This window comes from Chiloscyllium plagiosum, unplaced genomic scaffold (assembly GCF_037043375.1).
Source record: "Chiloscyllium plagiosum isolate Xiang-an unplaced genomic scaffold, Cpla_swu_hap1 HiC_scaffold_53Y, whole genome shotgun sequence".
Lineage (NCBI taxonomy): Eukaryota > Metazoa > Chordata > Chondrichthyes > Orectolobiformes > Hemiscylliidae > Chiloscyllium > Chiloscyllium plagiosum.
This window is the reverse complement of record NW_028270192.1, coordinates 11,264,714-11,292,162: the sequence shown is the minus strand read 5'-3', so window position 1 is coordinate 11,292,162 and position 27,449 is coordinate 11,264,714. Positions and strand designations below refer to the sequence as shown.

The following is a 27,449-nucleotide window of genomic DNA, read 5'->3' as shown; positions in this document are numbered from 1 at the left end:
ACTTGCCTGAACTGAATTTAGAAACGCCAAATACAAATGATATCTTATTTTGTAATTTGAGAGAAACTTGAGTGGTTGCAGAAATAAAGTCAGTAATTGTATTGTCTGACAATGGTATTGAACTTCGTTTTAGCTTTTTCTGCTTGTGGTTGAATGTAGAATTAAAAGGAGTTAATTTCCAATTGAATATTCTATACATAGTCACTTTGAACACGCTCTATATTCAGTTGTATAAAGTGAATTTAGAAACTTCTGGAATGATTTACAAGTTATTCGGAGAGTTGGAGTGTCCAGAAAAAAGTATGGCCAGTTAATTATTTGGCTGATAATATCTTCGAACTTTGGTTTTAGTTTTATTTACTCGTGAATGCATGTTAAAATACAGAGAGCCAACTTCCAATTGAATTCGTTTTGTTGTTTTAAATAAAATATCTGAAAACTTCATCTGAAAAATACTTCAAGCTGTTAAATTTCACTTTCCCCATTCGAAAAACACTTCCCAGCAGGCTAATCAGCAAAACAATATCCTAAGGTGTGTATATTTCCATGTTTAAGAATAATCTCGTGTAAATATGAACCTATCTGCAAGGGCTGTGCAAGGTGATACGAGGATCCAGTCTCAGCCTCCAGCAGGAAACCAACAGGCGGAACCTGTAATCCTGCCCCTTCCGATGACCATATAAATCCGGGTCACTGTGCATTAGTTCAACACTCCTGGATCTGGTTTGTTTAGAAAGCTCTTGACAGAACCGTTTTCCACAAGTTATCAGAATGATTAAGTCAACAATTTTTCTCAGTTTGTTACTGACGTTCTTATCATGTGAGTGTTTTTTGTTCATGTCTCTCTTTGTTACTGTCTCAATGTTAGTCTGCCTCAGGAATGTAAAAGATTCAGGCATCATTGTATCAGCATTAATTCTCATGGGTTCTTTTTTTTTTCATTTTTAAAGGTGTCCAGTCGGAGATTGTTTTAACTCAACCAGAGGCAGAGAGTGGCCATCCCGGAGCCACCCTGAGACTGACCTGTAAAACCAGCGGCTTCGATCTTACCAGTTACTGGATGAGCTGGGTCCGACAGGTTCCCGGACAGGGGCTGGAGTGGCTGCTTAACTACAAAAGTTCATCCAGCAGTAACTATGCCCCAGCGATTAAGAATCGATTTACTGCGTCCAAAGACACTTCAAACAACATCTTCGCGTTGGAGATGACGAACCTGAAGATCGAAGACACCGCCATCTATTACTGTGCAAGATACCACAGCGAGAGGAACCAGGGCTGGACCCTTTCAAAAAACAGCTCAAGGGGATATTTTGCCAATTTCATCGTTAACTGACGGTCAGCACCCGTTTTAAATTCAGTTCAACCAACTGCGATCTGAAGCCCACCTCGGGCTGCCTTTTACAACCCTATCATAGAGGAAACATATCATTGAAACTAACAAACTGGGTGATATCATGGGACAATGTTTTTGGCATGTCGTATGTACTGCTTACTCTTCCACCAATTAAATGCTTGGACATAATGTTAGTTTTAATGTATCTGACAGTTCGGGAAATGTCTGCTAATCGTGTTCTGTAAACCATGCCGTTAATTCTAAACACTATCAGCACTAAATGTCTATTTCATATGAAAATTGAGACCCAGAGTGTATTACAGAAAATGTACAGGTGTAAATCGCTGTGATACTACAGTGGGTCACAGTGATGTGCACAGTGACATGCTCATACAAAAATCACTGACAAGGGTCTATTTCAAGCTGGCGATAATTACCATTGAAGGACAGGGAAAATAATGTGAGACTTAATTTAAATCCCATCCAGGAGTGACTCGCTTGGACAAATGTATAAAAATATTCTATTTTCCTCATGTTGATGGCCACATTAAATGCACGCTAAACTTGTAAAAATATTCCGACCTTTTAAAATACAGTGAATAGGAAAAGCTAAAATACTCCACGAAATCATTTTTAGAGGAGTCTGAATCACTTCTTTCCAGGAGTTGATGAAATTAAGTATCTACATTTTTCAGTTTGCAGCCCGCTGTAGTATTTGACACAATGTGTCTCACAGTGACATACTGGGGTGACACTGCAATTATAATCAATACAAAAACCCGTCCAGCACCCATTGTTTGAAACGAGTCAATGTTTACCTGTACAGACTACCTAAACTCGCATTTCAGTATTAGTTCTCTGGGCTATTGTGCAATTATCATTGTTTAAATTGTAAATTTAATACGCAAAAGTGGTGATTATTATTGTAGCATTTGATGGTTTTGAGAATCAGCTCTGTGTTACTCTGTGAAGTATAAAACATTATAGTAATTTAATAAGAATGATCAGTATCCACTGTACAATTATAATGAGATGAAGATTTATCGCGACTTCATTTTGACAGTGGTTCTGAATATTTAGAATAATGCAGGTTTTTGTTTGTTTTTATGCAAAGTCAGTTATTGTGTGACCCAGTCCAGAGAATGTAACGCTGTGATTATCTTGGTTACTGGGGCCAAGGGACCATGGTGACGGTGACTTCAGGTAAGAATGTGAACTTTCTCAGTGACTTTATTTTTTGCTAACGTTCCATTCATGTGAATAATTCCTGAATTAAATGAAACTTAGATCCTGTGCTGAGCTTGGTTTGGTTCAGTTTGATTTTTGTTAAAACTGACAATAGACTTACATTCAGTCTCAGAAAATGACTGAAGTAGTGGTGGCGGATTCAGATACTCAGTGTATATATTTTTTAAAATCAGATGGGCATTCTGTGTGGCTGACCTACTTGAAACACCTAAAGTCTCTCAATCAGTCAGGTATAAGCAAAGTTTAATGCCACCCACTATCTGTGAGTTTTATTATCGACAACAAATGGCAAGAACTTAAAGGTGTTGGAAATATCACTAAACAGGATGAAAATATGTTAATTTATTGAATATATTCCCTGGGTGCATAATGCTCTTACCATGATTGCATATTGTCATTTGAGTTGTTAATTTTGTTGATGACAAGCACGTTGGATACTGTCATGGAATCTTCTAGCGGTGCTGCATTTCATTCTTTTGACTGGATGCTGAATGTGTTTTATTTGCTTCTGTTGAAAAGTTGATTGGGTTCTGACTTTGCTTTATTTGATTCTGTTGAATTGAGTTGTTCCATCTTGTGGAATTGAACTGCGCTTTCATGCTCTCAGTAATCGGTGTTTTCTATCAGCAAAAGAGATTGTCTCTCTGGATGACTCTCAATTACGAATATCTGTGAAGTTCTTTGTTTGTACTGAATCGTTTCTGCATTTGTTAAACGCGGGGCAATATTTTTTCTGATTGATTGAAAACACTACATCCGTTTGTAACTGTCTGAAGACCAACTTAAGGCAGAAACACGGAAGTGTGAGAAATGAAAAAAAACGACGACTTTTTAGAGATTTTTATATATACACAATCTCAGTTCTCATTTTAAACGAATTAAAGTCTGTTTTGAGTAGCCTCATTCAAAATAAAATTTGGGACTAAAATCTTAAGCTACCGAATTCATCAGATTTCATGATTGAGACTAACTTATCATAACATTGAATTATAATGTTTGTCCATTGAACTAATTTTATTTTGACCTTAAGGCGATTAATCAATAGATGCCTTCAGCTGCTCTACTGTGCACTGCACAAGATTGACATGATCAGAAATACTATATAGGTTGATAACAAATTGACTTGTTGCCGAAAATGTTAAAGCCTTAAGCTTTGTTCAATAAGTTATCTCAGAACCAAGGCAATTGTTATGACTTTTTATTTCTATTTGATTTAATTATTCGCTTGTGTGATGGTGAGCAGTTTTGATGGTTTCCAATTTGGGATATTTGTTGTGAGATTATGTTCTTGGTTCTGTTGAAAATGTTTGCAAAGAGACAGTTTTGCTGCAAACACATCATTGATCCTCAGTGTTGTGATTTGGTAATCGTTGTTCAGTTGATGAGAGAATGTGCTGAGGTAAAATTAAGCTAATATGTTGTTGAAGCTGTTTTTGATTTCTACATTGCTTTAGAAATGTTTGCATGGTTGTTGATAGTGAACTGCTCCAGTTTCCTCATTCAATGCAATCAGCTTTGCAGTTGAACTTTCATTAAACCTAATATTAAGTGAAAGGCAAATCGCAAAGAATTTGGAAATGAAGGGAAACCAGATCCGTTAGGGTGCGAGTTTTATTTGAAAGTAACAATTGGGACTGGTCTAATCCAAACCTTAAATTCGAAACTCAGAACTCAATTTTCTACTTAAATCACAAAGTCTGTCTTGAAACAGTTGACAAGTCACAAGAAATATAAATAGAATTTCAAAAATATAATGTTCTAATTTTTCTTGCGATTGAGCAAAAATGCCATTACTGTGATATCATTAATCAAGAATTACCTTTCAATTCCGCTGTACCCGACACACAAGTTTCCTGGCTGGAAGAGATCGTTGGAAAAGACGATTAAGAAATTCTGCTCCAAATATTTCGATGCAGAACAAATTGATTTCACTGAATTGATCAGTTTTTCAGTTTAATTTGAAATAATTAATTCTTATACATCTGATTAAATTAGATTTACAGGATTAAAAAATGTAATATTAACTGAGTGATTTAATCCATGCCATGCTTTAGATGTTCCCAATCCGTGTGTTTTAAGTAAGTAGATACATTTTGCAACAACATATCAACTGAAGAGTCATTCATTAGGAAACAGCTGCTATAGTCGATTATGTCACCAAGTCTAGATATCGAATCAACTAAAATAATCCATCATCAACTCACCATGGGAATAAATGATGCAAAATCGGAGATTTTAAAGATTCACTTCGGCCCAACAAGTCCAAATCTACGCTGAGCAACCACCCAGACACGTTCCCCGACATTTACCCTTAACACAATGGACAATTCAGCTTATACACATCGCCTGACCTGTACATCTTTGGACTGTGGGAGGAAACCAGAGCATCCACAGGAATGCCACCCAGACACGGGGAGAATGTGCAAACTCCATGCAGACAGATGCCCGAGGCGGGTGTTGAACCAGGATCCTCTGGCACTGTGAGAACCACTGAGCCACCGTGCCGCCCCCTTAATGTGTCTGTCCATGCTTTCCGACAGTTGCAGAATTCACAAATTTAGAGAAGACAGGAACTGGAGGGCAGTAGAGCACATTGTTTATTTAGACACTGAGAATAGAGTAAGATTCATTTCAATTAATATACTGGCGCGATTTTTGGAATGTAGCAATCTGAATGAGATTGCTCACGTTAGTTAAGTGTTGATGATCATTTATTTCGACATCAGTTAAAGCGGGGAATGCAGACAGAAACTGTTTTCAATTCATACATTTGCTTTTTTAAAAAATCACTTTTTAGAAAGAGGTATCAAGGAAATAACTTGCCATTGCCAAGCACATCTGAGAGTAAATACTTGCCCTAATGTATCCAACAGACATGCATTTACAGAATGGAATGCAGTATTGGTTTTGAGTAGTGCGTGCAAAATTTCCAGAGTTCAAGAAATATTTTAAGAATATGCAGAAATAATTTGGAGAATATTCTATTTCCGCCCGAACTGTGCTTCAATTGGTGAAATGGTACACCTCAATAATTTTCTTATTTACAATCGATTAAGTTTATTAAATCAGTAGGTAATCTTACTTCACTGTGAAAACGTTCTGAGAAGCATTGATGCTTTCTCTCTGGCTCGTCCCTATTATGAAATTTAAATTACAGTGAACACATTTGATGTGACGAATTGAGCAGATATATCTGCTCAGATCAAAACTGTTGTACAGTGTGTTCCTGTGTTATCCCGACCGAGTTGTCAGCTGTTCCTGACCAGTTGTAAATCGACCCGTTTGGACACCTGAATCTCAGACATTTGAATTACATGCGGCGCTTCAAAACCACTTTTGTCTGCCAGAAATTAGGCACTACAGAATTGAGAGACCTGACTGAATTGTTACAATCAGAATAAACACTTCAGTAACAAAAGTCAAATTGTAAGGTGTTAGCAATGAAGGATAAATCATTCAGTGAGACAGAGGGAAATATGCTCCATATTTTATTTGTGCCTCTCTTGTCAGTGACACATTTAGTGGCACAATGTAGAATCAAATTATTAAGAACTTATTGTCAGCATGTAATGTTACTGGCAAAGGTGAAGTTACACTTCAAAAGATTCTAATCTATTTCAACCGAAGCAGACCATCTGGTGCAGCAACACACACAGGGTTAAGAGGAAGGGAGTTCTCAGTTGAAATCCAGTGACAGTAAATTTATGGCAGTGCAAATCCTAGTTTTATTCCTCTACAGTTCCCATTGAGCTTGAACAACTCTGAATTGCTATCAAAGCATTCTTGGATAATTGTTGAAATGCTACTTTCATCGTGTAAGCATTTTGTAACAATCCCTGGTTGCTGAAATCCTTGGTTAATTATTAACAAATTTGTGCACTCTCAAACCGGTGGTCTGTGTTGTCGGAGATTATGTTCAGATCTGGTATAATGTAGTGGTAGTGTCTCTGACTCTGAGACATGTGAATTGTGTACATGTACAATGTGTTGGAGAGGAATGTAATACCATGTCTTATCCGGTTAATTGGGGGGAAAAACATTGAGTTCTTTGAGTTCTATTGGAAGTCCACACACAGAGGCCTGTGAAACCGATTTAATCGCTGTCCAGACTTGGGCCTCAGGTATTAGACAGAGGTTTGGCGGTTTGCAGCCTTTTTCAACTCAATATTTGTTCCCTGGCTTTTGGGAATTGTTAGCTGGGTTAATAGTGTAATTCCTCAATAAAATCCGTGATCTTGACTTGCTGTTCTATCAATACCATTTATAACTAACCCACAATTAATTATTCCCAAAGCATATTTGATGACATTAAGTTGGAGCAGTTTTCGTTTGTATCAAACCATTACTGTGAGTGAATTTGACTGTTCAGTCCGGTGGGATTTTGGTTGAATCCAACACTTTGTTGTTAGCTTTTCAACCAGTCTTCAACGGATATCTCAGATCATCCAGTACACCTTCTTATAATGCTTTTCCAACAGAAGTCAGGTAAACTTAATCACTGTCTAAATCAATAGGTATAATTTCTCGTGCGGGAGAATATGAAAACAATTTGCTGAAGAAGGATCACTGCATTTGAAATGATAAGCTTCCTTTCTCTGCAAAGGAGCTGCCAGACCTGCCGCATTTCTTCAGAGAATTCTGTTTTTATTTCGGATTTCAAGCATTCAAAGTTTGTTGTTTCATATAAAATGTACTTTATATGAAACAAGTTGTTCAGAGAGAAAATATATTTTACCAAATTGTGAATTGTCAGAAATATTTAATACCAGGTCATCGTTGAAAGTGAGTGATCTCATGTAGAGCCATAATTTCAGAAGAAACTGTATGATGAAGTAACAACCTGTTCCAGAGGGCAATGGCTGCTGTATAGAATTATGGAATCTCTATAGTGTGGAAACAGGCCATTTGCCCCAACAAGTCCATACCTACCCTTTGAAGAGTAACCCACCCAGACCCATTTCCCTACCCTATAGACCGTACATTTAACGCTAACAAATACATCTAAATTAGATATCCCTGAATACCACGTGCAATTTAGCATGGCCAATTCACCTGACCTTCGCATCTTTGGAGTGTACTTGGGTGGGAGTTATTCTGACCACTCAAAGAGAGAATATCAATGTTCCTGTTCCAAATAATCAACACGAATTTTTAAAGAATGTTTTTAACAATTAATTTGTTGATATATTGTATTGAAAAGTGTCCAGCACCTTTGCTAGCTGAATGAATGACACAATAATAGGAATATATGATCAGGAATAAAGCACTCAGCCCCACTTAAAACATGGTACATCTGCGAGCTAACCTTTGAGTAAAACTCTTTAACACATCTGATTAACAAGCAATAACTATCCCAGATTTAATGATTCAACTGCACATAACAAAGAGAGACACCATTTCTGAAACATATTTGTGTGAGTATGCAATGTGACACCATGAGGCTGTAATTAATTGCTCGTGAAAATAAGTTTTAAGTTCCTGACAATTTCCAACTCAATCATTCCAATCGTCAGATCCCTTTAATTTAACATTATTTTTCTTTATTCCAGGGAAGTATAATGTATGCTTGCTGTGCTAAAAATGAGGAAAGTTCCTTGCCCATTAAATGATTAAGAAGTAGTTCACTGGAAATACAATCAAACGACACAAAATGAAACTATTAAGCACGTCATCTTTGTGTGGACATGCAAGCGCCAGAATAATCTTCATTTTTTCTAGTAGTTATTTGCATCTGTAGATAGGCGTGGAAATGTTAGGCATTTTACATCTCCTTGAGAGATCAGTCGACTTTGACCTCCTTGACTTTCTGACATTTGTGTGGTATTAACATTTTCACCGCTCTGTCAGGAAGTGAGTTCCATGGCTGTGATACAGAAAGAGTAAAGGGGCAATGAAAGAATTGCAAGTCAAAGTGTAGTAATGTTTGGAGGAACAGTCAACAATCTTACCCTCACGCGACAAGATTGAACCCTTTTGTGTACTGTTCAACTAAAGAATGAAACTTTGGATTTCTCTGTCACAGAAAGGGTTTGAGGTCAAAACATCAAATGATTTCAAGAAGATGATAGGTTTTTCAAGCGTTGAAGGAAACAATATGTATGTGGGGAAAAAAAAGTTGAACCGTGTACAATAGTGGTTGAAAATTGTGAAAAAATTGAATGGGGCATGGTTGTTAAGTTTTCACATAACAGCAAAATTAGGTCTATAATTGACAATAAAAGTTATCTAAAAGTACAACGAGATCATGATCATCTGGGCAAATGGGCAGAGGAGGGGCAGATAGAGTTCAGTTTCAACTGAATATGACTCATTGCATTTTGGGAACAGAAATCAGGAAACAACTTAAAGTGAATGGTAGTGCATTGGGTCGTGATATCGAACAGAAGCACCTGGGGATTCAGATACATAGATTCGTACAGAGTTAATGATATGGCAATGGGTAGCTTTGTCGAATATAGGGACCTGAGAGATCAGATACATATATTGTTAAAAGTGGTGTCTCAAGTAGCTGGCGTGTTGAAGAATGTGTTTGCAAAATGTGTTCTCATTGCACAGAGCATTGAGTATAAAGGTTGGGAGTTTGTGTTGCAACTGTACCTGACATTGGAATGTCGGAGGAAGTGGCAAATGCAGATCCAGTTACAAAATTTCCAAGACATTTGGACAGGTACAGGAACTGAATAGATCTGGATAGATATGGGCCAAATGCCAGCTAATAGAATTTGTTTAATTTGGGAACCGTGGTTGTCATGGACGAGCTGGGCCGAACGGGCTGTTTCTGTGTTGTATGACTCTCTAAATCTCTGACTTTATGGTGGAGTAGGTTGAAAGTTGGAAGCTAGTGATCTCGTGAGGAGGTAGGTTGGTGATGTCGTAGATTTTGAGCTGATAGGCCGTGAGGTGTTGGGTGGCTGCTGGGTACGCTTGCATGCACCTGGTCTGGCAGGGTGGCATCAAAGCAAATCATAATGGTCACAAGGAAATAACTTGGTCACATTGTACTTGGTAGGTGAGGGGTCGTTTGAGCAGCAATGCAGGGTGTCTCCCTGGTGCCAAGATGGTTAATTGAGTGGCCAGCAGGCTGCAGGGCTAGTTAGTTGAGAGCTGAGGAGGGTGCGGGGCTGGTTAGTTGGAGGTGGGCAGGGAGTCATGTTGGTTAGTTGAGTGGTAAACAGGGTGTCAGACTGGTTATTTCTGACATTGGCAAGACGTCAGTCTGGTTAGTTGAGAGGTTGGCAGAGTGTCGCACTGGTTAGTTGCGAGATGTGCAGTGTGTCAGACTGGTTAGCTGAGAGGTGGACAGGCTGCCGGGCTGGTTAGTTAAGAGGTGGGCAGGGTGTCGGGAAGTTTAGTTGATCGGCTTAGCAGAGTGCTGGGCTGTACTGATGTGACAAGTGGATATGATGTCAAAATGTAAAGGTCGGAGTGTGGCGAAGGGCAGATGGGAACAGAGCTAGGATGCAATATGCACAGGTTGACTTGTGTAAAATGAGAGGTCAGTGGTGAAGGTCTGAGGTCATATCTGGGGGAGTGGCATCCTGTCAGGGGTTGTGAAAAGTCTGATGTCAGGACTAGATTCACCAAGGACCAGGTGCAGTGTCGCAGGAGTGGAATTGAGTGAAAGGAATCGAGATTACATTCTCGTCCGGAATATGGATTGCCTTGAATGTGTGTTATCTCTTGCGATGAAGGTCATGTGTTCCGAGGGTGAATGAGCGTGTAACAGTGTAGGGGTTGTCAATGTGAGTGGAAATTGAGGGTGAGAGAGAGAGTCAGAGCGGTGGTTAGTCTGAGAGATTAGAGTTTTACCATGAACTGCTTGTAAGTTTAATAGTTATTGAAGTAAAAGAGTACTTGTTCATCTCTCGAATCATATTAACATAAATGCTCAGTTCAGCTAGCTGTCACACTCCAAAGTCTCTGAACATTAATGGTCCTCTATGTTTCAGAGGCCTCCAGAAATCAGATAATTGTCAAGTCGATCATTGAGCTTCCAGATAATTGGCATGATATCAGCTGTGACAGACATTCTCTCAGTCCCAGTGCCCTGCAACTGCCTTCTTCACAGAGAGGAGATTCTGACTGATATTGATAAGCGAGGAAGGGATACTGGACTCGAAACGTTCACTCTGGTTTCTCTCCACTGATGCTGCCAGTTGTTGGGTTTCTCCAGCAACTTCGGTTTTATTTCCAATTCCAACTTCCACGTTTTCTGGGTTTGCATTTTGTGAAACGACTGTGCTCGTCACCTGCAATCCAATGGAAGTGTTAGTTGGGGAGATTTTCTAACAGTTACTTTTCGTGGGATCAGGGAGTTCTTATTTCTAAGTTATATAGTAATGGCCAAGGTCGAGGGCATGTTTCTGAAGAGGGAAACAATAGATCATGATCAACGACTGATTGGAAACAAAAATAAACTCAAGGTATGTTGAAGATTTTAGCAGGAACACACTGGCATACATTTACAGCTGAGGAAACATTTGGGTCACCAATAAGGTCGAATTAACCGAAGGTAACTTGCTCAATTGTTCATTCTATCCTAGAGACTGTATCTACCCCCACACTTTATGGACTTGTCTCCTCCTGTCAGCAACACAACGCCGACGGTTCAGTGATCTTTGGTTGTTTGGCCATGGACTACTCCCCTGACGTTACCAAGGTGACCTGGAAGAAAGGTGGGCAGCCAATCACGACTGCATTGAAGACTTATCCATCCGTGAGAAACAAGAAGGGAACTTACACCCTGAGCAGCCAGTTAACCCTGCCTGAGTCGGAAGCGGATTGCAGCAAAATCTCCTGTGAGGTTCAACACAGCGGGTCAAAGCAGAGCACTGGAATGCCATGTAAGTCTTGTGGGAACTGAGGTGAACAGTACATCTGTGGTTAACATGAATAGGGCATTAGTTATAATACATTTGACATAGCCATAGAGATATACAGCACAGGAAAAGGTCATTCGGCCCATCCAGTCCAAGCCAATCAGTAACAGTTCCCTAACTATTCCAGTTCAATATGTCCGCAATTGATCCATTGCTTTGTGTGACTTGGCATTTGTTATATGCATCTAAATATTTCTCACATATTATGCGGCGCTCACTGGCACTGAGCTACAGATTCACACCCTCTGTGTGATTTTGTTTTCCCCGATATCCTCCTGTCCTTACCTTAACCCTATGCCCTTGAGACATTGCTCCATCCATTAAGGGGAAAATGTTTTGTTCTGTTTACTCTGTGTATGTCTACCATAATTCCAGACATCACAATCATCTTCTCTCTCAATCTTCTCTGCTCCAAGGAAAATACCAGTTTGGTGAATCACATTTCATAATTAAAAACTTCCAGCCCAGGAAAAATCCTGGAATATCTCAACAATGCTGCCTTCTGTCTAATCACATTCCTTCCATAACATGGAGTCCTATACTACGCACGATGCTTCATGTCTGGCTTAACCAGTATTTCATTAATTTCCAGTATCATCTCCCAACACCTGATGTAAATGTCTTGGCTCATAAAAGCAAATACCCTTCACACATTCTTAGCCTTTTTATCCCCCTGCCACATTACTATAAGGGATCGATGGGCATGCAATCTTTTTCAGGGTTCCACCATTCAAAACATAATACTTCTTAGTTTCTTCTGACCAAGTGCATCGCCTTACAGTTATCCAGAATGATTCCAATTTGCCATTTCTCAGCACAAGTGGCCAACCCTTCTGTATCTTGCTGCAATCTAAAGCTATCATGGTCACTACCTGCCAACACGGCAATTTTCGCTTCATCTGTGAACTTACTAGCCAAATCTCCTGCAGTATATTCTAAATCACTTTTACATAATAGAGACATCACTAAATCAACACTGAATCCTGCAGAACACCACTAGACATATACTTCCAGCCACACAAACATCCTATGGCCATTATCCTCTGCACTCCGCCACTCAGCTACCTCAGGATTCAATTCGTCAAATTGACTTGATCTCACCTGGCTCTGATCTTTACGATCATCTGGACATCGACTTATTTCTGCGAAAACTACCATCAAATTGGTCAGACATGACTTCCTCACAATTAATTCGTGCTGAGAATTGTTGATTACTCTTCCAGATGAAGGTTAATTCCCCTCTCCATAGTTACAATGTCTTCCCTACTACTGAATCCAGCTAAAGCCGAACCTGTGGATTCATTGTTTTTCCCTTCATCCGTCCTGTGTAACAATACCACATTGGCAGTTTAGCCATATCCCCTGTGGCCAGGAATTATAAATTATTGCCAGCGACCCACTATTTCATCCTTTGCCTGGCATACATTTTATCTGCCCTGGAAATATAACTATTTTTCATCAAGCAAGGCAGTACATCACATCATCTATCCTAATTCCTGAAAAAAAACATCACAACACTTCACCATGTTTTCGATACCCACATATTCCCTCAGACTGATGAGCATCAATAATCTTTACCGCCCTTCTACATCTTTCCCTGTCTCGCTTGAAGGCATTATATTTGGAATATTGAACTGCCACGCCTGCCCCTCTCTCCACATGTCTCCATGATATCAACACTTCCTCCTTTATGCCGTTTCCTCATCTGCCTTGTTTATCATACTCCTTTCATTGAAATGAATACCATCCAACCTTACTACCTCACCCTCTGATTTAACTGGCCTATCATTTCTGTGCCTTCTTGACTTCCTTGCTGTGACCTGTAGTTTTAGCATTACATTGTCATTATCACATCGTCCTGCTAATTGTAATGTGTTGATCTCAGCTTCTATAACACTCTTTTATGATACTTGTAATATCAAGGTTAGTATCAATTAGGCATAATAAACTTTGTTATAATAGAAGTGAATGTATTTGTTATCAAATTTGTCAGATAATTTATGCAATGTTTTTCATAAAGGTCCACTTCTCTCGCCAACTCTTCTTCTCACCGTGAGTCCCAGTGAAGAAATTGCAAGCAGCAAGTTTGCAACCATCGTGTGTTCAATCATTGATTTCCATCCGAAGGAAATCTCCGTGACATGGTTGAAAAATGGCCAATCCGTGGATTCTGTTGTCTTCACATCTCCTGTGTGTGAGGCGGATGGGAACTTCTCGGTGATGAGTCGGCTGACAGTCCCTTATGGTGAATGGTTCAACAGCGCAGTGTATACCTGCCAGGTCACTCATGGAGAGAACACTCAAAGTCAAAACATCACCACACCCCAGGGTAAGACACACATACGAGAGAACTAGAAATCATTTTGAACTCCGATGTTAATCAGATACACACATTTATCAAATTTAGTGAACAGCACTAAGGTGTACAGCATCCCATTCACAAACGTGTCATGTATTTCAGTTTGAGTGTTACATTGGCGTTGCTCATAATTCAACATTATGTCAAATCAGAAAAGCATGTTTCCCTCTATATTGAAGACATATAGTCAGTGAGCTGGATTAACAGTCATTTTTTAAAGTAGTTTGTTGGCTGACCACATTTGGAGTGGCAGAGTGCCGAATCCATACCTGGTGACTTGCTTAAGGATAAAGGGGTTGGGGATGGGGGAGGGGTCCGTGTCTTGTGGGGGCCGGGGAGCAGGGTCAGAGAGGTATTTCTTTGAAACATAGAACATGCTGAGAGGCCGAGATTGGGTGAACGTGGAGTAAATGTTTTTGCCAGTAGGCTAGAGTAGGACATGATCGCATATCCTCGGAGTCAAAGGGTGTACCATTTGGCACTGAGATGGGGAAGAATTTCTTCAGCTAGAGGGTGGTGCATGTGTGGAATTCATTGCTGCAGAGGGTTTTGGAGGCCAAGTCAGTGACTGTATTTAAGGTGGCGATAGATCGGTTAGTACATGGAGAAGGCTGGAGAATGGGGTAGAAGAACATACCAGCCATGATCGAATGGCAGGGCAGACTCGATTGGCCGAACTGCCTCATTCTGCACCTTTATCTTACTATCTTGTGGTCTCAAAATGACATGGTTAAAATGTGCAGCGACCCTTTTTTCAAAGTAGATCAAAATGTGTTCAGTGCTTCATTTCCAGCTCAGGAATGACCTGTTGTCCTTGGGCATTGTACGTCATAGATTTTATCTGGTACTGAGCTCTTCAACTTCATTCATGGGACCAGATCGCAGACCAAGTTTGTATCACATTTGATTAATCTGGATAAACATGACCTAATTGAGCCTCTTTAAGATACTCTCTGCAATTAGTGGATGTGGCAGGAGAATACATTTTAGTGGTAAGGCTACAGTAGGGATGAACGATCTAGGAATTTGAGCCCAGGGTGAGGAAGGAAATGTTCATGCAGTGAGCAGTGGAAGTCTGAATAATACTCGTGCAAATTTCCATCAAGTTGGTAGAATAATTTTAGACACTCGTATTTGTTTAGTCTTTGTTCTACTAAGAAATTCACTGTTTTGTTTTTAGATCTACTCCAAATTTGACAGGAGTAATAATATCTCATGGTGTGTTTTAGAGAATAATCTCACACTAATAATGTCAATTATTTTCAATAACGTTAAACATATTGAATAGAATTTCTGTGACTGATCACTGCCCCGTAACACCTTATATCCTCTGCAAATGCATGAGAACAAAGACAATAATTATGATTGATTACAGTTTGCCCAAAATTGGGGATGTAATGTGGCATCCAGAATGCCCAGCAGCATTTGCAAGTAAGTTTCATGAACATAGAAATGAAGTCGTTTTCTTCAGATTACTCTTGTCACAAGTATCAATGGATGGTCGTAAGTGAGAGAAGAAGTCTGAAAGGAAGGTAATTCCGTGTGTTACGCCATGGTATCTTTGATTTTACTTTTTCACAGGTTTCACTTGTTACAAATCCAGTGTTCTTTATGAATGATTACACGGGGCATGTTATAGATAATAACAAATGTTTTCACAAATCAAAATATCTCAACAACAGGAACCATCATTTTAGCAATAGTTGGAAACTGCCATGTCAAAGGTGGTTTCTTCACTTCATGTGGGAGTAGCCTGAAGGCTCGGTGTTTTGATTCTAAAGAGGCATTTTTCATTGATTTGATTTTTGTTTCATAGGAGGTAATGAGTGCCACGATTACACAGTTAAAATTCTACCACCGCCAGTAGAACAGGTCTTACTGGAGGCGACGGTGACATTAACCTGCGTTGTGTCCAATCTTCCTTCTGGAGTCAATGTCACCTGGATACAAGAAAAGAAGACTCTGAAATCAGAGATTGCTAACCAGCCTGGAAAAGATCCCGACAGCGTGATCAGCAAATTGAGCATTTCTACTCAAACCTGGCTGAGTCACGTTAGTTTTGAATGTGTGGTGAACCATCCGTATCTACCGACTCCTCTGAGAGACTCCATCCGCAAGGGAAATGGTGAGCGGTGAGATGAAAGATCAAAGTATTCCATGTGTAATCTAGATCCAGTTACATACATGGCATGCTTAGATTGGCTCCAAATAACGTTGGGAGCATGAAAGATGTGTCTGATAGCAGGATAGCTAAATATCTGATCGAGAACAGAATGGACCAAAGGTTGATCTTTTATGATCATAAGTCAAATAAAGTGGGAAGAAGCCTGGTTTATGTTTTTAACATCAGCAATGACAAATGGACAGGATGTCTTAGTTGTGGGTTAGAAACATGGAGTCGACTTTCGAATTAAACTCTTTACTCTTAATGAACAGAATGGATATCATTCTGCTGGTTTAGAAAATGAGAGTGTATAAAGCCCAAATTTAAAAACAAAACTGGCATATTTTAATATGTAGTGAAATTGCAATATTGATTCTGGATTTTTATAGTTGATTTATATTTGTTTCAAATATTCTTCAGGAGAAAAGCTACTGGAGCCATCAGTGTCTATCCTACTGCCACCAACAGAAGACGTTTCCGCTCAGAGGTTTCTCTCCCTCACCTGTTTAGTGAGAGGCTTCTACCCCCGAGAGATCTTCATCAAGTGGACAAACAATGACAAGCCAGTGAATCCCAGTAACTACAAGAACACCGAGGTGATGGCGGAGAGCGAGAACACCTCCTTCTTCATGTACAGCCTGTTATCCATTACAGCAGAGGAGTGGGCCAGCGGTGCTTCTTACTCCTGTGTGGTGGGACATGAAGCGATTCCATTGAAGATCATCAACAGAACAGTCGATAAATCCAGCGGTAAACCAAGTTTTGTGAACATTTCACTTGCACTGATGGACACTATTAATTCATGTCAATAAAAAACTCAAAGTTGCTTTTAATAATTCAACAAAAGTAATAAAGCTTTTTCCTCAAATTGTGATTTAAATATACAACCGTTTAATTAATTGTGTTTCCCACTTTTACTTATATTCCACCTGTAAAGTTAAGTTGGATTATTAACAGGTCTAGGACTCGTGTCTTGTGCAGTTAATGTCCCCTGCTCAGGTAAACTTAGGATCGGAGGCAGAGTAAAGCTCACTCAATGTCAGATTCTGCAAAGTACCTTAACCATCTTAAATTCCATTAAAACGAAATCTGAAAATGCCCAATTTCTCTCAAGTAAAGACCACGAACTTTGAACTTTGTTTTCCTGATTCCCCGATTGCACATTCTCACAAAATTCATGTCGGCTTTAAACTGCCACAATGCAACAATTGCGAACGCAATCTTAAGAGACATTTGGAATTAGTTTTGATTGGAAAATGCCAATCGCAAACAGTGCAGAGTAAGTTGAATATAACCCTTGTTTCTGTGGAACGAGGGATCTTGTACCAGTGCAGTGGTTGACAGAATGCATCTTTATTTCCACACCAAAGAGACCCGAAAGGAAGGTTATTGTTGTTGAGCCGAGGTAGGGGGAGAGGGGAATTATTAATGGTCTGTACTCTTACTCACTCTGCAGAGTTTTCAAGACAGAAGTCCTCTGAAATGTAACCCAGTTGCTGACAGTAACAGCCAGCTTCTTATTTACTGTCCGAAGATTCCATGTTTCCATATAAAATAATACCATTTTGTCTGCCGAATTCGATTGACCCTATTAATCGTTTGTTAACATTGACTCCCCTTAATCCAAAACTGGTATTTACATTATCCCAGTTTGTCATCCATAGTTTTGTCTCAGTTTTCTGGAGCACATGGGGATAAATTCTGGTATTCGAACATCTGACATAATTTTGCTTCACGTACAGAACATTTGTAGATATTTTGTAATCAGCATGTTCAGAAATGCAATTCTGCATATCTGGAGTAGTGGGGATTTGAGATCAGGTCTCTGGTCTCAGAGACAGAAATTCTTTCGCTGTAACAAAAGAGTTGCTCACATCGAGGGCCGAAGGGCCTGTTCTGCGCAGTATTGTTCTATGTTCTAAAGCATTTATCTCTCCACGACGATCAGAAATGTTCCTGACAACATCAGAGTCAGATATAAATGTTGACAATCCATAAAAACTGGAACAATAATTCAAATTACAGTCTAGTATAACAACTGAAACAGTTTCAGAGAAATGCTCACAAATACACACATAAAAACACATACACAGGCTCTCACCTAAAAGCACATGCTTATGCACAACATAAACGTGCACACAGATGAACTGTCACACACTCTTACATACACAGAGCCACACATGCAAATGGTACTTGAACACTCATCTAAGCTCCCACAAAAACGCACATACACAGAAAGAATAGCACGTGCACAAGTGAACAAGGATATCCACACATAATTACGAAAAGCATAGACGCAAATTAATACACAAATGGACATGACTGCATTTCTATTCATGCAGCATAATGCTGACAGACATACATTCGTACGCACACAGATACAACATCTGAAAAATGTCCTCCCACATGTAAACTCACACAGACACATATGAGCACAGAGTTAGACATTAATATTATTATTTTTTAATTTTCATAATCACAAACATATGATTGCAGAGGCAGCTTAATTTATTTTTAAACCACTTTGATCAGCACTTATACATGGTCACACACACACATAAATTCAGAGTCTCACATGCAGACGCGCAAGTAATGGGGCGTTTATTAAACAAGGAGAATGGCACAAGCGTCAGCAAACATCCACACATAATAACACAAACAAGCACATCAGACAGTGGTTTAGGATAGATTGCCACACAAACAGAGATCATCACGCAAAGATAAACATCCACCAAACATGACGTTGCATGCTCACATTTATTGAGCACAAAAATGAAAATAACCTAATGTAGGTAGGACCTGAAATAGACAGATCCTGTTGTCTATTGGTAGGATGGCACTAACGAAAACTAAACACGCACAAGGACATTAAAAGATTAACATAGGCGTCAACGAAGTGCCATTTTAGCATGATGATGCTTACACATTGTGAAGGGAACAAGATTTACATACAAAATACACGTGAGCACATCAGCAGTAAAGAATATGAGTATGTTTATTCATGCACACACTCCAAAATGGGCAAGTGCAAAGTAAGAGACACGCCCACAAACACAAGGAAAGATATACACATCAAACAGTAGAAAAAATAAATTAAGAGAGACATGGACAAAAACTTAATCCTAAATATGCAGATCCTACAAACAAAAATATGAAGCAATGTTTTTACTGTGGATGAAATTTATAATCACGATTTGCCAAGCAATTGGTCACCAATATATCATGAAGATGAGAACCATATTTGAACCTTTATCCAGTGATGGACAAAACTTTGAACTAAACTGCGATCACAGCCCATATTTAAAGTATAACGATAAAATTAAAATATTTGTTCTCAGTAAGTATTCCTCAAATGATAATATTCTTCAATGATAGATTAAAAGGCAAAGTAATTCAAAGTTTTCTGGCACGGACAGTAAGGAAAAATGTACAGTTAGTATTAGTAATTTCTTGCTGAGAGTCAGTAATGCATTACTACATGCAGATAGAGTCAAACCTGAGAAACACCTGACTGCCTGAAGAAGATGCAACGGTCTCTAATTACAATACTTAGGTGCAGATAGATCAGTCAGGATCAAGAAACAATCTGAATACGTTCTCTCGGCTTTATATTCATAGATTCAATAGATCGCACTTGGATTGAAGACTATGAGGATGATAATGGCAACATCTGGACAACTGCTTCCACATTCATCACCCTGTTCTTCCTGAGTATTTTCTACAGTGCTGCCGTCACTCTGGTGAAGGTGAGAGTAATCAAATATTTCACACAGCAAGGAGCCAAAGATGTCTTGTGAAATATCAAAGTGTGCCACTGAATACAACTGAGAACCTGAATGCATCTGATCATAAACATCTGCATCATGACTTTATCTCTCTTTTCCAGGTTAAGTGAATGAGTTGTGGACACCGTAGATTTTCCTCATCTATTTATCAAGGCTTCTGAATTCCCAATCCACAATCTGTCCTGTTGCTGACTCGAACAGTGAGTTCACTTAAGTTTGTCAGTGTGTAACTGTAATAAATATTGATGGCCTTTCACTTTCACTTTGATATCTTTGAGATTATTATAGTTGGAATAATTTATAGCTTCCCAATTCAACTTGTTTTTTTTTACTTGTTCCTTATTCAGAATGGTTGACTCCCTTATATGTTGAGCCCTTGTATTCTCTTTCTGGCGAATGTTACAGATGTACATAAAATTCACGGCTCATAGTGCATGCAATCTCGTCTCAATGTAGCATCCAGTCAATATATTCACTTCTATTAACTTTAACATAAGCTTTTCGATAAAAATGCTTCTGAAATGGTTAATAAATCTTGAATGAAATGCACTAACTTTGAGTTTGCTTGATTCTTTCTTCAAGTCCAATAAGTAAAAATATATTTTCCCAAGGATCCACGTCCCATTCCCTTCCCAGCAAACACTTTTCACTTGATCTGTCCAGTTGTGTTTCATCCAGTCATAAGGTTAATGCTGCGCCACCAAGTGGACCACTAATATAAATGCATCTTTCGCACTGTCTGTCTTATAGAATTCTCCAGAGGCAGAATGATGAGACACCGTTTCCTCTTAAGCACAAATCGTCACACCCACGGGTCATGTGATAATAAAAATCAGGAACATTGCTCCACAGAAACGTATAAGAGGCAGGCAATGGAATTAGAAAGTTGAATCTGTTTAAAAACTAAAACTAAAAGTACTCCCAATGTCAGGACAGCCTGGGTTAGTAATGCATAACTCGACACCCCAAATGTCCAACTAAACGTTCATCAGCCAAAAATGTCAACGTTCAGTCACATATGCAGGCACAACACATGAACAAACCAGGGCTGGATTCTCTCAACTAAAGTTTTTCTCACACATACGACTCATGGAGCATAAATTCTAGGATCTATTTGACACACCACACCTCTCAAATCACATTAAGTGAGGCTGTGATATGTTTTATACAGGAATATTACTGAACAGAAACCCTCAAAACTTATAAATCACAGCTCGATTTCGATCAGGCAAGGCAGAAATCAGATGTACAGTCGGAATTCAGCACCAATCATTGAAACTGTTTGCAGAGTCTGGATCCGATCTGGTCTAGAGACTCTGAAGACGTCTCTACTGATCATAGTTTTTTTTAGTTCGGGAAGCTATATATGTAGTATGAATCCCTTATGAAAACAATTGTAGATTTTTCAAATAATCCATCAATTTAGATTTGTCTCTGCCAAATCTGATATCTAGAACACCCAACGATCTGTGACTACTCGAGACCTGATAAGAAATCCACAAAACGAAGCTTTTCCATGTATTTTAATTTATCATTTCATCGTTAAACATGAAATTTATACCTCTGCAAGGGACAAATGATCAACTTAAATACAGACATTTACCTTCTCAAATTTGAAATGAATTGGTCATTTGAAGAAAATCGGCACACACAGAGGCTCTCCCTAAAACGTTCGAACATTAGTCGCATATGTTGTGGTTCTGTTCGCCGAGCTGGGAATTTGTGTTGCAGACGTTTCGTCCCCTGTCTAGGTGACATCCTCAGTGCTTGGGAGCCTCCTGTGAAGCGCTTCTGTGATGTTTCCTCCGGCATTTATAGTGGTTTGAATCTGCCGCTTCCGGTTGTCAGTTCCACCTGTCCGCTGCAGTGGTCGGCATATTGGGTCCAGGTCGATGTGCTTATCCACAGATCAATCACAACTGCTGTTTCAAAGCATCACGCCAGGCAAAATGCGAATGCACCTTGAATGTCATAATTAATCCTGAGTCCGCTGCACATTTTACAGGAGTAGAAATTATCTAAAGCATTCGCTGCATTCAAGTAAGTTTCACTTTATCTTGTTTTGTGATATTTCGATTGCCAATTATATTTAGAAAGTGCCTGAATGCTCTGAATTCTTCTTCAGCGGGAACAGTTTCTCTCTAAGCGAATCTACCAAAATGTATCAGGGATTTAAGGGTTCAATCAAATTAAAAATTCCTGTTCAGCAGAGAACAGTCCTAATTTCTCAAAGTCGATGAGATGGATCATCCCAGGAACACTGTTGCGAATCAGTCATGCACCCTCTCTCATGACTTTGCATTGTTTTTCAAAAACGTAGCACCTGAAACTGGATGCAATATTCCAGGTGAGACAACAGACTGTTTTATTTCAGTTTAACAGAATTCCTTTGTACTTGTTGTCTGCAGCACTCTTTATGAAGTTGGTATTTATTTGTTCTTCTGTCGACATGTCATGGTACATTCCCTGATTTGAGCACACATACACCGATGATCCTCTCCTTCTGCTCACCTTTGGATTTACACTTTTACTCTTATATGTTCTTCTGAGTTCATCACAAAATAAAGAAGCACGTCATACCTTCACGAGACTGAGATATATCTGACACAAGGAGGTCGTTACTGGAACTTCTGCTACTTTCCATTTGATGTCCTTCCCTGCAACATCTGTAAAAATTTGAAGTTCTATCTTGTTCTTCCAACATCGCAATAAATGACCTTAAATTGTTATTCATGTCTCTTCTTTAATTGCGTCTATTGGACCGAGGCAGAGGTTGTATCAACAAGTACACCAAACATTGAACTCCGAGGATGTCGATGAAAAGGCAACTTACATCCTGAAAAAGCAAACCTCTGGTAACAAATGTTTGGCTACTACAAAACAGCGAATGGAATGAGTTTGATTTCATCAAAAAAGCAAGTAGAAAATACTCTGAAGGTACAGCAGCCCAGACAAGACCTGAGCATCTTGTCTTATGATATAAAGCAGGGCATGTGATTGAAGTGTTTGTAGCGGAGCAGTTTGGGGCAAGTGACTATAATTCAATTAGTTCCAAAATACTTATGGAAATGATAGGTCTTGTGTAAAAATTAACGTTTCTCAGTGGATTAGGGGAAACTTTGATAGTATGAAACAAAAACTACCAAGAGTTAATTAGAGTAAACTGTTTGCAGGTAAAGGGAGAGCGAACAAGTGCGAGGCTTTCATAAGTGAGATAACGAAACTTCAGCGGCATTGCGTTCCTGTTAGAGTGAAGGTAAGGCTGGAAACACGAGGAAACAATGGAGAAATAAAGATGCTAATGTTCTGGTTAAGAATAAAAATGAGTTGTATATTAGATATAGACAAATGAGATCAAGTGAATTTCTTGAAGAATATAAGAGTTGTAGGGACATTTTTAAAAAGAGAAATCAGGAGGGAGAAAAGTGATATGATACGATATATAATATATGAAGGTTGTACCAACCTTCACCACTTCCTCTGGCAGCTCATTCCATACATGCAACATCCTCTGCACTAAAAAGTTGCCCATTAAGGCCTTTTCATTTTTTTTCCTCTCTCACCCTAAACCTACACCCTCTAGTTCTGGACTCCCTCAATCCAGGAAAGAAATCCTGTCTATCCACTATATTCTACGCCACTCAAAATGTTATACTCCTCGCCCTCAGATGCTCCAGGGAAAACAAGCAGCTTATTAAGCCTCTTATTATATTACTGAATGTGGCCGTGAAGATGTAGAAACCGGGAGGGAGTCCTTCATAAATCATGCTGCATTTTACATGAATGATATCATTGTTTTAATATCAGTTAGTTTGAAATCGCGGATGGGTGCCTTTTCAATTTCTAGAGCTTGCTGTTAATAGACCCTATAAATTATTTCTGTATTTGTAATAACTTTTATCAACCGGTCATTTTACATTTAGTTGTTACAGTTATCATGTGAATTACTGCACTTCACTGAGTACTTAACCAAAAGAAATCCCCAAAGCACAATAAAGTATAACTGCAAATTAAATACTGTCTCTAATTATTACAAAATAAAAGTATTTAGCAATTCAATGACATCAAATTGCTGGGAATGTGGTAAACAAGTCAGATCTGAGGTCGGCAAAAATTTACAGAATGTCATTAATAAATTTACAGTGTGGTGAAATAATTGGCAAACGAAGTTCGATACAGATTAATGTAACGTGATGTATCTTGGTAGGAATAGTGTAGCAGGTCACTTATTCGAATTTGCACGTCTAAGTAGGAGAGACAGATAAAGAGATCTCACACATTTACATCAGTCACTAAAAAAATTGCCAAAGGAAAACTAAGACCATCAAAACACAAACAAAGCTCTAAGCTTTATGTATAAATGGAGAGATTTGAAAGTAGGGATATCTTGCTCAATACCTATTAAAACTGGTTTCGACTATAATTAAAAGTATTGCCTGCAGTTCCTGCTGCCACGTTATAGAATGGACACACAAGCAGTGGAGAGGATGAAGAGAGATTTAAAAGAGTGAAACACAAATTCATAGGTGTGTATATTTTTGGAGGAGTTGTTGTGCCGTTCACTTCATTCTTGAAAAGAAAAACAGGCTGAGGGGTCAAAAATTATGAAAGGTTTTGATAAGAGCAGGTGCAGAGAAAACATTTCCTCCATGGAGTAGAGCAGAAGTAGAGGTTGTCAATAAAAAAAAGGAAGCACATGTCAGCTATAGACAGGATAGATCGAGTGAATACTTAGAAGAGTATAAAGGCAGTTAGTGTGTACTTAAGTGAGAAATCAGGCGGGTAAAAAAGGGGACAGGAGATGGCTTTGGCAAACTGAGTTAAGGAGAATCCAAAGGGCTTTGTCAAATACGTTAAGGACAACAGGGTAACTAGGGAGAGTATAGGGCCCCTCAAAGATCAGCAAGGCAGCCTTTGTGTGGAAACGCAGAAGATGGGGCAGATACTGAACAAGTATTTTGCATTAGTGTTTACTGTGGAAAAGTGCATGGAAGATATAGAATGTAAGGAAATACATGGTGACATCTTGAAAAATGTCCATATTACAGAGGGCGAAGTGCTGGATGTCTTGAAACGCATAAAAGTTATAAATCCCCAGGAGCTGATCAGGTGTACCCTAGAACTCTGTGGAAAGCTAGGAAAGTGATTGCAGGGCCTCTTACTGAGATATCTGTATCATTGATAGTCACAGGTGAGGTGCCCGAAGCCTGGATGTTGGCTAACGTGGTGCCACTGATTAAGAAAGGTGGTAAGGACAAATCAGGGAGCTACGGACCAGATAGTTTGATGCCAGTAGTGGGCACGTTGTTGGAGGGAATCTTGAGGGGCAGGATGTACATGTAATTGGAAAGGCAAGGACTTATTAGGGATAATCAACATGGCTTTATGCGTGGGAAGTCATGTCTCAAAAACTTGATTGAGTTTTTTTGAAGAAGTAACAAAGAGGATTGATGAGGGCAGAGTGGTAGACCTTATCTATATGGACATCAGTAAGGTGCGCAACAAGGTTCCCCATGAGAGACTGGTGAGCAAGGTTAGATCTCATGGAATACTGTGGCTACTCACCATTTGGATACAGAACTGACTCAAAGGTAGAAGACAGAGGGTGGGAGTGGAGGGTTGTTTTTCAGACTGGAGGCCTGTGACCAGTGGAGTGCCAAAACGATCGTTGCTAGGTCCATTACATTTCATCATTTATGTAAATGATTTGGATGTGAGAATAAGAAGTATAGTTGGTCCGTTTACAGATGACACCAAAATTGGAGATGAAGTGGACAGCGAAGGTTACTCCAGATTATAATGGGATCTTTTTCAGATGGGACAATGAGCTGAGAAGTGACAGATGGAGTTTAATTTAGATAAATGTGAGGTGCTGCACTTCGGGAAAGCAAATTTTAGCAGGACTTATGGTAAGGTCCGAGGGAGTGTTACTGAACTAAAAGACCTTGAAGTGCAGGTTCATAGCTCCTTGAAAGCGGAGTCGCAGGCAGATAGGATAGTGAAGAAGACGTTTTGTATGCTTTCCTTTATTGGTCAGAGTACTGAGTACAGGAGTTGGGAGATCATGGTGCAGCTGTACGGGACATTGATTAGGCACTTCTGGAATATTGCGCACATTCTGGTCTCCTTCCTATCAGAAAAGATGTTGCGAATCTTGGAAGTGTTCAGAAAACATTTACAAGGATATTGCCAGGATTGAAAGATTTCACCCATCGGGAGAGGTTGAAACGGCTAGGGCTATTTTCCCTGGAGCATCAGAGACTGAAGGGTGACCTTATAGAGGTTTATAAAATCATGAGGGGCTTGAATAGGATAAATAGACAATGTATTTTCCCTGGGATGGGGGAGTCCAGAACGAGAGGGCATAGATTTAGGGTGGGAGGGGAAAGATATAAAAGAGACCTAAGAGGCAACATTTTCACTCAGAGGGTGGTATATGTATGGAGTGAGCTGCCAGAGGAAGTGGTGACGGCTAGTACAATTGCAACATTTAAAAGACATTTGGATAGGTATATGAATAGGAAGGGTTGGAGGGATATGGGCCGTGTGCTGGCAGATGGGAATAGACTGGGTTGGGATATATGGTCGGAATGGATGAGTTGGACCCAAGGGACTATTTCCGTACTGTACATCTCGATGACTCTATGAGTCCCCACGAAATCCAAAAGGGAATTAAGATGAACTTGCGCTCCAAGGTCTCTTTGTTCAGCAACACTCCCTAGGACCTTCCCATTAACTGCCTAAATCCTGCTAAGATTTGCTTTCCCAAAATGCAGCACCTTGCATTTATTTGAATTCAACTCCATCTGCCACTTCTCAGCCCATTGGTCGAACTGGTAAAGATCCTGTTGTAATCTGAGGTAACCTTCTTCGCTGTCCACTGCACCTCCAATTTTGGTGTCATCTGCAAGCTTACTAACTGTAACTCTTAAGCTCGGTTCCAAATCATTTATATAACTGACAAAAAGTATAGGTCCCAGCACCAATCCTTGTGGCACTCCACTGGTCACAGTCCTCCAGTCTGAAAAACAATCTTCCACCATCACGTTCTGTCTTCTGCCTTTGAGCCAGTTCTGTATCCAAATGGTTGGTTCACCCTGTATTTAAGATCTAACCTTGCTGACCAGTCTCCTCTGGGGAGCTTTGCTGAATGTCTTACTGAAGTCCATATAGATCACCGGCACCGCTCTGTCCTCATCAATCCTCTTTATTATTTCTTCAAAAAAGCTCAGTCAGGTTTGTGAGACATGATTTCCCACGCACCAAGTCACGTTGACTATCCCTAATAAGTCCTTGCCTTTTGAAATACATGCACATCCTGTCCCTCAGGATTCCCTGCATCTTTGTGCGTTTCAAGACATCCAGCACTTCCTTCTCTGTAATATGCACATTTTGCAAGGTGTCACCATCTATTTCCCTACAATCTATATCTTCTATATCCTTTTCCACAGTAAATACTGATGCAAAATACTCGTTTGGCATCTCCCCATTTTCTGCAGCTCCACACAAAGGCCGCTTTGTCGATCTCTGAGGGGTCCTATTCTCTCCCGACTTCCCCTTTTGTTCTTAATGTATTTGTGAAAACCTTTTGGATTCTCCTTAATTCTATTTGCGAAAGCTATCTCTTAAATATACTCCTCCTGCCATTATACTCTTTTTAGGATGCACTCGATCTATCCCG

General features: G+C 39.5%; 1 pseudogene across 1 annotated transcript; it reads left to right on the top strand.

Moving 5' to 3' along the window:
* Nucleotides 1–712: 712 nt before the first annotated feature.
* Nucleotides 713–20,317, top strand: LOC122548296 (Ig heavy chain C region, membrane-bound form-like; annotated as a pseudogene). The gene is made up of 9 exons (XR_015755803.1): nt 713–820; nt 951–1,259; nt 2,468–2,536; nt 11,125–11,424; nt 13,481–13,789; nt 15,636–15,944; nt 16,404–16,733; nt 19,602–19,729; nt 19,870–20,317. The product of XR_015755803.1 is annotated as an Ig heavy chain C region, membrane-bound form-like (transcript).
* The last annotated feature ends 7,132 nt before the right edge of the window (nt 20,318–27,449 follow it).